The sequence below is a fragment of the Sciurus carolinensis genome, chromosome 5, assembly GCF_902686445.1.
Source record: "Sciurus carolinensis chromosome 5, mSciCar1.2, whole genome shotgun sequence".
In the NCBI taxonomy this organism is placed as follows: Eukaryota; Metazoa; Chordata; class Mammalia; order Rodentia; family Sciuridae; genus Sciurus; species Sciurus carolinensis.
The window spans coordinates 105027688-105042052 of NC_062217.1; positions in this window are offsets into that span (position 1 = coordinate 105027688).

A 14365-nucleotide genomic window follows, 5' to 3' on the forward strand; every position below is an offset into this window, starting at 1 on the left:
TTCCAGCAATTAATTATATTCCTGGGAGAGACTGAAAATTCAAGGCGTGCGCATGGCTACTACCAGTCTAGAGAAGTTGGTTCACTAGTGAGATTTATTGAACTTTAAAATGTTTTCCATTTTGGAATTTTTCTGACCCAGAATATGCTTTTTATTTCAGTAACTCTCTCAAAACAGGTGAGCGAATGACACTTCCGAAACAATCACTGTTCACTGTGAGTCAGAACGTCATGTTTCCTCAGTTGTGCTATGGTTCTTCAGTTTATGTTCCTCCTATCACCAGTGAAGTATTATCCACCCCCAGAATGACGGTTAAAGGCACTCTACCAAAAATATTTACTGCAATCTGTGGCAAACACTTGTCCTTTCTAACTTAAGTGGACCAGCCTTTGCTTAACCCGATGTCACTGTGCCACTACATGAAATACAAGCATCTGAAATTTATTCCCTCAGTCGCTTTCTAATTATAGCTAAATTTATCAACCACACATTTTAAAATGGTTACTTCTAGTCACTTTCTCCATCACAAGACATTCCAGAATTATTAATTTACAAATACCATTCTTTTGTTCTTTTGAATATTGCAATATGATTTTTCTGTATGTGTTTAATTGCATAATTTCTAAAGTTCTCTGTTTTCCAAAATCACCTCCCTACTCTCAACATCCTTCAATCTAAATTAAAAAATAATTCCATCTTTGGGTGACACCATCTCTTCTATGTGTTAGACCTTTTCATGACCTTTAGAACCAGAAGGGACCATGGAGATCGTGAAGTCCCATGACTCAACTTTGTAGCACACACGACTCTCCTTGGGTGTCTGTGTTAAGAGCAGATTCAGGGACTTTATTCTGAGAGAGTCCAATTCAATAACTCTGGGACAGATTCCAGAAATAAACAATTTTGGAAAACACCCCAAGTAACTTTGAGGCCACAGGCCACATATTGCAAAACCCTAAACTACCCTAAACTCTTCTATAAGGACTCTGAGTATAGGTGTGTCTTATCATTAGTCATCGGTGATCTAAAAGAAAATTATTGATTCTTATTTTTACAGACTGCATTTTGATTCTTTGTTCACAGTGGGGTACAACTTTCATTTCTATGGTTGTACACCATGGAGAGTCACACCATTGGTGTAATGATACATGTATGTAGGGTAATTATGTTTGTCTTAATCCACTCCCTTTCATACCCGACCCCCTCCCCTCCTCTCATTTCCCTTTAGGCAATTCAGCATTCTTCCATTCTTCTCATATCCCCTTCCCCTTATGTATCATCATCCAATTATCAGAGAAAACATTTGGATTTGTTTTTATAGGATTGACTTACTTCATTTAGCATGATATTCTCCAACTCCATTCATTTACCTGCCCATGCCAAAATGTTATTCTTCTTTATGGTTGAATAATATTCCATTTTGTATTTACCACATTTTATTTATCATTTACCTGTTGAAAGGCTCCTGGATTGGTTCCATATTTTAGCTAATGTGGTGAATTGAGCTGTCATAAACATTGATGTGACTGCATCACTCTAGCATGTTTATTTCAATCCTTTGAGTAAAAACTGATGAGTGGGGTAACTGGGTCGAATGGTGGGTCCTTTCCATGTTTTCTGAGGAATCTCCATACTGCTTTGCCAGTGACTGTACCAATTTGCCAATCCACCAGCAATGGATAAGTGTGCCTTTTTCCCCACATCCTTGCCAACACCTATTTTTGCTTGTATTCTTGACAACAGTCATTCTAATTGTTGTGAGATGAAATCTTAGGGTGGTTTTAATTTGCATTTCTCTAGTTACTAGAGATGATGAGCCCTTTCCATATATTTGTTGATCACCTGTATATCTTCTTCTGTGTTGTATCTGCCCAGTTCCTTAGCCCAATTATTGATTGGGTTCTTTGTATTTTTTGGAGTAAAGTTTTTTAAGTTCTTTATATGTTTTGGAGATTAGTGCTCTATCAGAACTGGGTGTGGCAAAGATTTTCTCTCTATAGGGTTGCTTTTCACATTAGTGATTGTTTTATTTGCTGAGAGACCTTTTTAGTTTGAATCCATCCATTCATTGATTCTTGCTTTCAATTCTTGTGTTTAGGAGTCTTGTTAAGCCAACATGATGAACATTTGTGTTACTTTTTCTTCTCTTTGGTGCAGGGGCTCTGGTCTAAAGCCTAGGTCCTTGATCCATTTTTAGTGAGCTCTCAGTTTCAATTTAGTCTTCAGACAATGTTGTTCTAAGTCTTATTGGAGCATTTAGAAGCTTTCTAAATCAAGGGGACTTGTAACATTGTTGCAGAAAAACAGAGGTATATTTGCCTGCTTCTTGGATATATTCTAATGGAGATGATTTTTTCTTAAACAGGGGGGGAATGTATAATTCTATTTTTCATCTTCAAAGAGTGTCATGCATTTAACAATGATCTTTACTTTTTATTTCTAGTTTTCTTCAACTTCTAGTGTTGCTAAGTTGAGTGTCTCTAAATTTGGAAACACTTGATTGTTTTGTAAATAAACAACAAAGACCAAAAAAGCAAGAGACCTGGAAGGTTGGGTTTTCCACAACTGAGAAGTACAGCTCTGTATTCGTGAATGTCAATTCTGAAAATATTACATTTGAATATGTGAATTCAAAATATTTGCAGTGTTGGATGTTCATTTGTTCCTTTTTTGAAATTTTTAATTAATTTTTTAATGTGTTTAAATTTGTTGTACATGACAGTAAAATGTGTATCTCGTTGCTTGGTGGCTTGGGACTTAAGCAGCATGCGTACTGCTTCTCACTGAGAATTTTAAAATATAGTTCTTTTTCATTTTCTTGTGTTTTGAGGGTAAGGTTATTATTGGATGTTTAATTTTAGTTTTGTTTTCTTTTATTTGTTTATTTCTCTTGTTTCTATTTCTCCCTTTTCTTCTCCTGCCAACAGTCAAATTCTGGTTGTTTCTCCCTTTATATTTTTCCTATTTTTTCTCCTTCTTCCTTTTAATCATAATCTGCTATACATCTTCTTCATTGTCTTGGTTTACCTTTGAAATTGTAAGCTGTCTGCAACTTTCTGACACTTTTTTTTTTTCTCTTAATGAACTGTGTTTTTACCATCTTCTAGGTAATATTGGTTTAGGTGACTATTGCCCCCAACATTCATGGTATTCCAATTATAACTGCTGCATATGACATAGTTCACACCTGCTGTTTGCCTCAATGCCAGATCTAGCTCATGGTAACTCATTGATTTTGATTGGCAATTGCTGACCCCCAATTCCTGACTTTTTTTTTTTTTTTTGGTAATTAACATTGTATATATTATAGTGTATTATCAAAAATGGGACTGAAATCTGGGGTTCAGGGGCATCGTTAGTGCTATAAATGAGATGATTTATGATTTATGATGTGTATACAGTGAAGCACTCTAAACAGGTCTATGAATGATCAGAAAACAAAGAGTTCTGGCTTCCTCATTAGATATTTAAGGGGTGGATGCCTTTAATTCCTGTTTATGTTTCACAGAGGAATTGTGGTTGTCTGGACTGTGGTGTGGGACTAATGGAGAGTTTTAAACAAGGGTCAATTTTCAGTTTTGGAAAATTAAAAATTTGTGGAGATAGTTGATGGTGATTTCTGCAGAACAAGGTGAATGCCATTAATGTGAGTGAAGGGTACATTTGGTATGGTCACAATGTTATATATTTTATTTACATCTTCCCCTAATAAAAATGGACAGTTGAAGCAGATAGATCTTTTTTTAGAAAGTGAAAGAAGTAAGTAGCACATACAAATTCCTCCTAATTAGAGTTAGGATGCAAAATTTGTGCACATTAATTTGCTTTGCTTCCTCCATGAGTGTCTAAAGGTCCTTAGAGATGGGGCAACGTGGACCTATTTGACTAATTATGAGCTGTGTGCCTTGAACTTCCAGGGTCCTTTAAGAGTGAGTGATCACCTGTGCCTCCAGCCTTTTCATTTGATGGTTCCTGTCCAGCGAGCTGCATAGGTCTGTGTCCAGCCATGGTTGTCTGTATTAGAAGCTCTTGAGGTGTATTCATATGAATGCTGTGTACACAGCTGGAGCCTTTACTGGGTGGGTCCTGGGATGTGCATCTCTTGGTCATGACCCAGCTGAGAACCAGCGTGAACCAGTAAGTGCAGAGGGGGCCACTGAATGTGGGAAGGACTATTGGAAGTATTGTTTCCTCTTCATGAGGAAAAACATCACAGTTTGGGGATCCAGATGACAGGATACAAATATGCAAAGTTTCAACTATGGGGAGTGGGGAAATTTATGTTTCTGTTTAAGGTAGAGTTCTCAGAAATATGATTACAAATTTGCTGTCCCTCCACTAGTTCTATTTCCCATAGAAATTTCACCCAGAACAACACAAATGGATCTGTCTGAAGTGGTTCCTACGCAGTAGGAAGGATCATGATGCAGATTCTCAGAATGTGGCAAATGATAGAAACCTCCACATCATGAACTGGTAGAGAGACTTCCAAATTGCAGGTGCTGAGCAACGTTTTACATGATTTGTTACTTTTCTAGTGTATCATCTGACTTAAGTTATGTAGGCCCACTTTATTATTATTTCATAAAAAATGAAAATGTGACTTGAAAAGGTAAGGTTCACTTCTTTGTTAGGTAGGAAAGAGTGAATCCTTGTTTGCATTGGGTTGTCTGACATGGCCCCAGGGCCTCAGGCCAGAGATTCCTGGCAGGCTGTCCCATCAACAAGCCAGGCAGCCATTCCTCCTTCCTGTAACTGCAGAAAGAGAGCCTTTCCCAGGTTGCTGCTCCTTGTGGGATTCCTGAGGTTCACAGGGCAGAGCAGTGGAGGTGCCTGCACATGCATATGGAAGAACAGCCACAGGTAACAGGAGAGGTCACAGTAGGGGGTCTGATGATCTTTCAGTGCAGATTATGCTCTTGGACCTCCTCCAGAACCTTCCTGAGCTCACCCTATGCTCCTCCAAGCTTGAAAATAGTCCTTCCAATTTGAAAGCAAACATGAGGTCAGGGTTTGATCTCATTCCCATTCATAAAGCTGGAAATATTTTTTAAATGTGCCTGAGATTTATCAAGACATATGCTGAAAACATTCTGTCTGTGGGTAAATAATAAAAATATTTACTGAATCAGACTCGGAGTCTGACATTTCAATTTTGAAACTTCCCAGCTGCTCTCTTTATCTGAGAGTTAGGGAGGGTTGTTTGCCTCTCTGAGACTCAGCATTTCCATCTGAGTTTATTTCTATTTGGTACAACTCTAGTGAGTCAGGATTAAATGGAGAATGGTTTCTCTTTTTATAATTAATATGTGGCATATCTATAAGGTTAAGGCAAAATAAAACTTAGGTATTATCATTGTTATTACTAATGAGAAATATAAGTCTCATGCCACTCAGCTAATGCCTGAAGTGACCTGAAGTCACCATTCTACTAGCTCTCTAGGGGATGCTTTATGTATGACCCTATAGAAGTGTATGTTGTATTTTTGGGAAGAATACCTTCCCCTTTCATTTTGGATTCCACATAGACTGGTTTTCCTGGCACAGGGGAGGCATCAAAAGCAAGTCTGTTGAATGTTTAAGTGACTCACCCGTCTTTCCTAAGACTGACCCAAATCCATTTGGTTCAGCACACTTGGCATTTCTGTTTGCAATTTTGTCCCTTTTATGAATGTCCCTTGGGAATAGAAGCAGGTTCACACAATGTCTTGCTTGTGGCCATCTCATGGTGATAAAGGCCCTTTATTTTTCAATGAATATCATCTTACATAGTCAGTTTTTAAAAGATCATGGCAGGGTGTTTCATGGGCTTGGCAAAAGGAACCGAGGTTTCAACTGAAGGGGTCACTTAAGGCTTCTGCTTTCCACAGGGCCACACTTCTGAGTTGCACTTCATAGCAGGCTCCAGGGTCCCTAGACAATTGTTTTCCTCCAGCATTGATATTTCTCTACTCATGGAATATTTTACTAAAGTCACAGGAATTGAAGTTTGTTAAGTTTCCCATTTCCTGTACATGCCACCCAAGTTGTAGAGATGCTCCTGTTGCTCCACTCAGCAATGTGAGCAGGAGGAAGTGGAGGGAGTCACACACATTCTGCACACACTGTCAGGTTAGTGATGCAGGACTGAATGCTGCTTTCTGACTCCAACCAGCGTACTCTCTCCTTTCCTGGAACAAAATAGAAGTATTCCCTACACAAGACCAAATTTCTTCACAATTTATCATGGAGACAATATTACTAGCTAGGGTGCAACTGTATTTTGGTTTTAAAAGTCATGATTAAGTGAATGTAGGTGTTAATGACTTATTCTTACACAGCCATATGTGTTGGTCATTAATAGTAAGATTGGACCTGCCTTTTAGTGGAAATCAAACAATTACCCTCAGTTAACCTATTATATAGAAGATTTTATTTGTGTGATGAGGACAGGGGCCAAAAAATTTAGAATTGATTGCCATATGGTTAAATGATATTCTGTCTGCAGTTAATACTTTGCAGCAGATGCACACTGAATGAAAGAGATGAATGTACTTCACAGAGACTCATTTCAGTGTCAGTAGGAATTGTCTTGCAGACTACTTAGATATGGTTTGGGTACTCAGGAAAGTTTTTTAAAGGACAAGTGTTTATGGGTACATGAATGAACACTGATAAGGAAACTCCAACAGGAAATGACACCTCCCCTGTTCATGACAATAGGTGTGTCTGGGAACAGGTTTGCAGGAGAATACAATGATCAAAGATGTGAAGAACTCAAATTTCTTAGGTGGGTTTCTATATGCATATTGTATTTGGAATTCTATATTATTTCCATGATTGGAAAAATTTCTGATATTATTTCAGATAAAGATCATATATTTCTTTATTTTGTATTTTGGAACCTTCATCTACACCAATGATTCTTAGATTTTTGTCTTAATGTCCACATTTCTTGAATATTTTGGTCATGATATCTTAACAATTTTTCTTTATTTTTGAGCTTATTTTCAAGATTGTATACATTTCTACATTTCCTGTTTCAATCTGTTTCAGAATCTCTATCTCTTTGTTGGAATGATTGTTGAGTTTCTATACTAAATAAATTCCTTACATCTTCTTTTATCTCATTGAACATTTTAACGGTGAGCTCTCTAAATTTGAATTCTCTGACATTTCCTCCATTGTGGTGTCAATGTGAACAGTTCTTGATGTGTTTTGGGTTATTTGGGGTGGTTTCTTCAGTTGCTTTTTCATACTGCTTGTAGGTATACCTGTCTTCTAGGGTGATTATTGCTTCTACTTTTATGCAAGGGATTATTTAGTGAACTTCTTTCTCTGAAGATCCCTATGTTAGGCAAATATCCAGGTATCAATACCTTCACTCAATGTGCATCCCTGCTGTTTCCTCTTTGAAAGAAGATACTGAACTCTCATTACTACAATCACTTCAGAACAAAGCCTTGTACTAATCAACCTTAAGAAAAACAAGAACTGGATAATATTCTCCACACTTCTTCTAATCCAGGTATAAAATTGCACCTGTGTTTATTTACTGGCTTTCAAGGTGCCCAGTGTTCTCCCTCTTGATCTTCTAGAACCTGCACAACAGAGCAAGTGGACCTCCTGAGCATAGGAGAGGGATCCTAGAGAGGGATCCCAGGAATCTCAATCTCAATTTTTTTGATGCTATTGATTAAACCCAAGGGTGCTTAACCACCAAGCCACATATCCAGCCCTTTTCTATATTTTATTAGAGACAGAGACTCATTTAGTTGCTTAGGGCCTCGCTAAGTTGCTGAGGCTGTATTTGAACTCATGATCCTCCTGCCTCAGGCTTCCAAGTCACTGGGATTATAGTCAATGCCACTGTGCCTGGTTTTCTATCTCAACTTAAAAAAAATGTCTTATTGCATCTTTACAAGGTCAGTTATTATTATTACTGCTTAACAGAAGAGGAAGTTTTCAGAAGTAATTATGTTACTGGTTGTTTTGCTCTGTTTTCTGTTGTCCAATTCAATCACAGTGAAACCTGACGGATACTGACCATCTATTTACTTCACATAGCTGAAGTAATAATATCTGTAAAACTGCAGGACAGAATGAAGACAAAAACAATGAAGAATTGTTTTGTGTAGTGGATATTTTAATGATCTCTGTGTTGATACAAAATATAAAAAGTTATACAAATATCAGTTTAATATAATACAAAAACTGAAATATTCTTTATTTAAATATAAGTATCAAAATTTAAGCGATTCAAAGTTTTCTCATAAGGTTTAAGATTTTAGAACTGTTTACAGGTAGTATACAAGAATGCCACATTTGTGGTGACCAATACCATTTATTATGTGCACTTACCGATATTTACCAAAATTCATAATGCATAAAGGCAAGGATGCTTGTTAATTTATATAAATTTTCAAGAAAAAATTGAAATCCATAGAGGAGGGGGAAAGGATGACTATACCTACACTGTCATGTTACCTCACTGAGGGATCCTCAGTACCAGTTGCTGAGTTATGTTTAAGTAGATTGCTTCATGTGCATGATATTTCCCTCTTCATTTTTATTTTACAGAGAAAGGAGAGGAAGTGCATTTGTATGTAACATACACTACGTGTTAGGGAGAAAAGAGATAAGATGTGATTGCATTGGAGTGTCTGACTGTGAACACAGAGCATTATTTCAAGAGCATCATGGCAGGTTATTGCATGGACAACTCATCCACTGACTTCACATCTCTGTCACTACAAGAGGAGAGCCCTTATCCACTGAGTTCCTTGCTTCTCCACATGAAGGACAGTGGAGAGCTGTGGGTGGTAAATGCTGTATGCAGTATAAGAGGGAGAGCTAAAGCTCACAGCAGTGATCACAAAAGGAGTAGGTACACAATCATTTAGTACAGGAGAGTATTTTGTCCTGATGCAGAATACCCTTGCATCTGACGACATCCTTCTCTATTAGTGAAATGTAGCCATTGAATGTCATAACTATGCATGAAAAAGTCAAGTTTGATGCCATTTCTAGTTAGGACCATAAACTGATATAAAATAATCCTCAGATTCACCTGTATCTAAGAACTCTGACCTCTACCTACCCATTTCTGATTATTGGGAAATGATGAAAAATAGATGAATAGGTAACCCAGAGACTGACAATTTAATTTAATTCCTGTATGTGTCACTTATTATATGTGTGACTTGGGCTGGTAGTTATTATCTCTGAGGATTGACTTTTGTCATTTGATTAATTTGGAGTAACAACTGTATCTAGTGAGTATTAACCAAGAAATGGTGGTCCCTGTGTGATGGAAATATGGAGAATTCATGAAATGAAGGGAAAATAAAGTTGATGTATAATAATTTTTGATATTGATGTGTTTAATATTCACACTATTCATCTAAAATATCCTCTTATGTGAGTCACTATTTTCCTATTTCTGTAATGGAATATTTCATTTCAGTCATTAAGTAAATAAATGCTGTGTATTTGGAGAGGAATCACTGTCCTTCCTTGATGACTCCCACAGTCCACACCCTGAGTGATATAGAAAGTGCATGAAATAAACCCCTGTGTGATGTCTGGAAGCAGCACTCTCCGGGCTCACAATAATTGGCCAGTGTGGCTGGAACACACAGGTGCTTCCCTGTCTGCACTCTCATCTCCTTCAGGAACATCTCATGGAACTAGAGACCAGTTAAAATAACTCTTCTTTGTGTCTTTATGTTAGACATATGGGACCTCTAAATCCATTTAACAGGATCTACAACATTCAATTATTCAAAGATCCTGGCAAAGATTCCCATATGTTTATAAAAATAGGCACAAGGAGACAGTTATAAGCAAACATTATGACACAGGCTGAGCCACATTTTAGAATTTTAATTAACCCATACTGTGGTGCCATTTGAAAATTTTATTCATCATTATAGTTATTTTTTTCCTAGTGATGGTTACTTTATTTGAAGAATACCACAATGATTCAGTATTCAATATGTTCCAAAATTGCATGAGGTTCCATTCATGGTATGGAATGGGTTGTAATTCTCTCCATTTACATTAAGAAGTATGAATACGGTGGTAATCAGTTTTGGAAATGAACTGCATACAGTAGCAGATCTTAGATATTGGACTGAAATGCTCCTTTCCTCTCTCCCATTCCAGGCTACATCATTTTCTACTGGAAACAAACAGATGTTGTTTATTATAGTAGATGAAATTTCTTAGTGGTTTATCATGTGAATGTTGTTACTAAGCAGACTGCAGAGGTATTTCAATAGTAGAGCTTCTGAATAAGATGATGTAGTTGATAGTGACTGATATGTTATTGGACAAGAAATGTAGGTTTTTGAAGGTGAAATTGAACATGCATGAATCATTAGAAAGTAAAGACATCCTGCACTTACATTGTTTGTGGAAAATTGTCTGTGTGATGTGGGAAGAGGCATTAAGAATATTTAAAGGTAGTTTTGATTTGCATTTCTCTAATTGGTAGAGATGTTGAACATTTTTGCATATAAATGTTGATTGATTGTGTATCTTCTTCTGTGAAGTGTGTTTAGTTCCTTAGTCCATTTATTGATGGTATTCATTTCCTGGTGTTAAATATTTTTGAATTCCTTTATATAACCTGGAGATTAATGCTTTATCTGAGGTGCATGTGATAAAAATTTTCTCCCAATCTATAGGCTCTTTCTTCACATTATTGATTGTTTCTTTTGCTGAGAGGCTTTTTAGTTTGAATCCATGCCTTTTATTGATGCTTGATTTAGTTTCTTGTGCGTCAAGGGTCTTGTTAAGGAAGTCAGATCCTATCAGAATGGATGACCAGGCTGGGTTCCTCTGTAACTGCTTGCATTATCCAGCCCTTCTGAGTCCTCAGGGCTGTAGTAGTAGTTTGGGTGTCCTTCTTGGTTAGTCTTGGATGCTAGCTGCTCTATTTGATTGCCTTCCCACTACCCATTACAAGAATGTAGAAAATTCTAACTTCCTCTGAGAAAGTTTTACCATAATCTTGTCTTTCCTCATACATTTTCAATAACAAAGTTTGGTAGTATTAAGCACCTTTCGAGTGTGCCTTGGTTCAAGTGTCCTGCATTCTACTAGAAAGGTGTGCTGGACTCCATGATTGTGCAGTGGGCACCTGGATGCTGACTCTTTCACTTAAGCTAGAGGAACATAGTCATTATACCACCATTGAGGAGGCTACTAGCAGCATGGGGCTTTCTTAGGACCCAAGGCACCCTATGGGAATACAGGTTGGAAATACAACAGAACTAAATCTAGTTGTGGAAATGCTCTCTCCCTGGGCACATGTTTCTGATTTGGAAAACTGTCTGCATCATGCTTCACATTAGAGTTATGGTTGCTGAGGTTGCTACTTAACTTGTTGCTACTGAGCACATTATTAGCATTATACCTTGTTCCCTCTCCATGCATTCTCTGGGGGGATGGGAAAAAATTAGATATATGATGTAGAAAATAAATTGGGTCACATTTGGCTGTCAATAAAAATGTCAGTCAACACCAGATTCACCTGGGGGAGAAGAGGAAGATTAGTATCGCTTAATAAAATGATAGGGCTTTGAGTTATTTTCTTCTGGCCAGTTCACTCTTTTACAGAATGTATTTTCACTTTCAGTAAATCTGTGCTATAACTAGTTCTTCTGTGTATGTCTCTCAGTTATTTTTTCAAGATGGCAAGAACTTGGACCCCAACTGGACCTCCCATAATACTGGTAATATTGTAACATTTTGATGAGGTTGCCAGAGGTAAACTGAAGCTCCAGTCAACATTGCCAAGTAATCTATAATCTTTTACTTAAATAATACACTTGATCTTAGCAAAAAAGGCCCAAAGCAATACTAAAAATAATGAATTGATATTACACCTTTTCAAAAAGTTGTTAGATTAAGTTTAATGAATTTGTTGATTACTTTTATCTGGTATGGGGCTGTAGATATTTTACCTTTAAATTCTTTAGTCCTTATTCAATCTACTGAGTATGGTTGGAAAGCTAAACATTGGGATTTTTATGTAGCAGTTTTATTGATTGCATAATTATATTTGACATCGTACATAGAAAGAATATGGCTACCTTTATTAAATCTGCACTTTATAAATATCAAAATGGAATATAAATCAATTACTTGCTTATAGATTAGAATGTGCAGTTTCAAGCCCATGGAACCTAATCCAGTCACTCAACAATTAGGACCACATGACTACTCACTTAGCTGATGGCCTTGCCAATTCCTAGGTTCAGTTGCTAATGAAGTATAAAAGAAATGAGGCAAACATCAGCCCTATTTCATAGGAACAAAGAAGAATTAGTATTTAACCATTTAACCCTGAATGAACAAGTCCAAAGAGTCAAAACTCAAAGTTCAAAGAGTCAAGCACTAGATAGTATCCAAGGGTTAATATGCAAAATTGTCAGTAACAGGAATGCAAAAAAATTTTCATATTGGCCTTATTATAAGTAAGATATATTATAACTACACCTTTGTATATCAACAAGGAGAAAATAACATTGCATGATAGCAAGTTGACATTCTGTTATTTCGAGGAAAAAACAGAGTTCTAAGAGGGAGAATAGGTGTTCACATCCACCAAAGATGAAGAAAATGTAGAGAGAATGGTTGGCTATATAATAGTTAAAAAAGATTCTTGTTATAAAGTAACTTTTCATTCAGTAATGGGGATTGAAACTCAGGTCTTAAGTGTTCTAAGCAACACTCTACCACTAACCAACACTCCCTCATCATTTTAAATTTTTATTTTGAGACAGGGTCTTACTATGTAGCCCAGTCTGACCTAGAGCATGGAACTTTCTGGCCTCAGCTTCCTGAATAGCTAAAACTACAGGCATGTGCCACCATACCTAGATAACAGTAGCTCTTTAATATTTGTAATGAGGGAGAAAACTTCCTCCTGTATAAATTTTGTGTATTTTATGAGTTTATTAATACCATAATATTATGAGTTTGTGTAATAATATAATAAGTCACAGTTACATTTCATACATTTAAAATGCAAATCTAAAGTGTTCCAGAGATAGGCTTTTCATTTCAATATAAAATATTCAAGTTATTTCAGCATTACAATGAGCAGTTAGTTTGCCAAATCAGCCAACATTGTAATGTAGGGTCAGGAGGGTTTATTAACAGTTAACAATATTACCTTCAGGAAATACACAAAGGACAGGATTAGTTAAGTATCATTAGTTAAGTATCACAATTTAATTATTACATGGGTTGGGGGTTTTGGCAGACCCAGTTTTCATGAAGTATAGGAGAACCCTCACTTAACTGTGCCTAAACTGTCAGCAAATGCAAATAAGTACATGCTCCACTAAACATCATCCAACATTTATCAAATATTGTTTTAGTTACAGTTTGATACCTATCTAAATTCATTTTTGAGCAAAACTAGGTCCTAAAAGTGCAGTTGAACTCTGCACCTCCAGAAGTGAGTTCAGAAATCCTGCAGCTCAACTGCAACAATAACTGGTATTGATTCCTCATGACAAAAAAAATTAAGTTTACTTCAATATATTTTCAAATATTATTGTAAGTAATGTATAAGAAAAATACTACACAAAATTGTCTCTTGGACAACTACCCCTCACAATTCTACAATGGTGGAGTTATATTTAATTGGTAACTAATCTACTTGAGTCTCCAGTTGTACAAACCATTAAATTCAGAATCATTTCACAAAGTTTTTTTTTCTTTTTTCCCTCTTTTGGCATTTAAGCTACAGTATCACCTGAAATAAATGATAGATAACTTCTTCACCTGTTTATAACATTAAATTGCACATGCACATACTTACACACACATATACACAAAAAGTGATTCTTAAAAACTTCAATGAATCCCAAGAATTTACAGGAAAGGGTACTATACAAATTTACCACCAGACTAACAAAAAAAGATGGACATTATTCTCAGAAGTGGTGAAAACAAGATAGAAAAGGACAAACATGAAAATAGTTAATCCGATCTCGCCAGAAAGAGGGATTTTTGCATAAAAAAGACACCTCATCACTACCCCTTAAGTTAATATGATCAAATAACTTTGGGATCAATAATTAGTACAGTTTCCAGAGAAAGATGGTCTCACTGGAAGAGGGAAATCTAGAAGGGAAACAAAGTGTTGTCTCCCAGCTTCGGGTGCACCTAGCCCAGTTGCTACTGCCACACTTTTCTGGTTCAGCATGTCCACACAATCCTCACTCATGTCCCACCACCTAGAGTCTCAGGCAGACTCAATGTCATCTGCAGCCCCCAGACCTGGGTGCAAGGACTTGAACCACATCTCTTTTGAGTATGCCATGCCCATGTGCGGGTAGATCTGTCCACTGCAGTCTGTCCACTA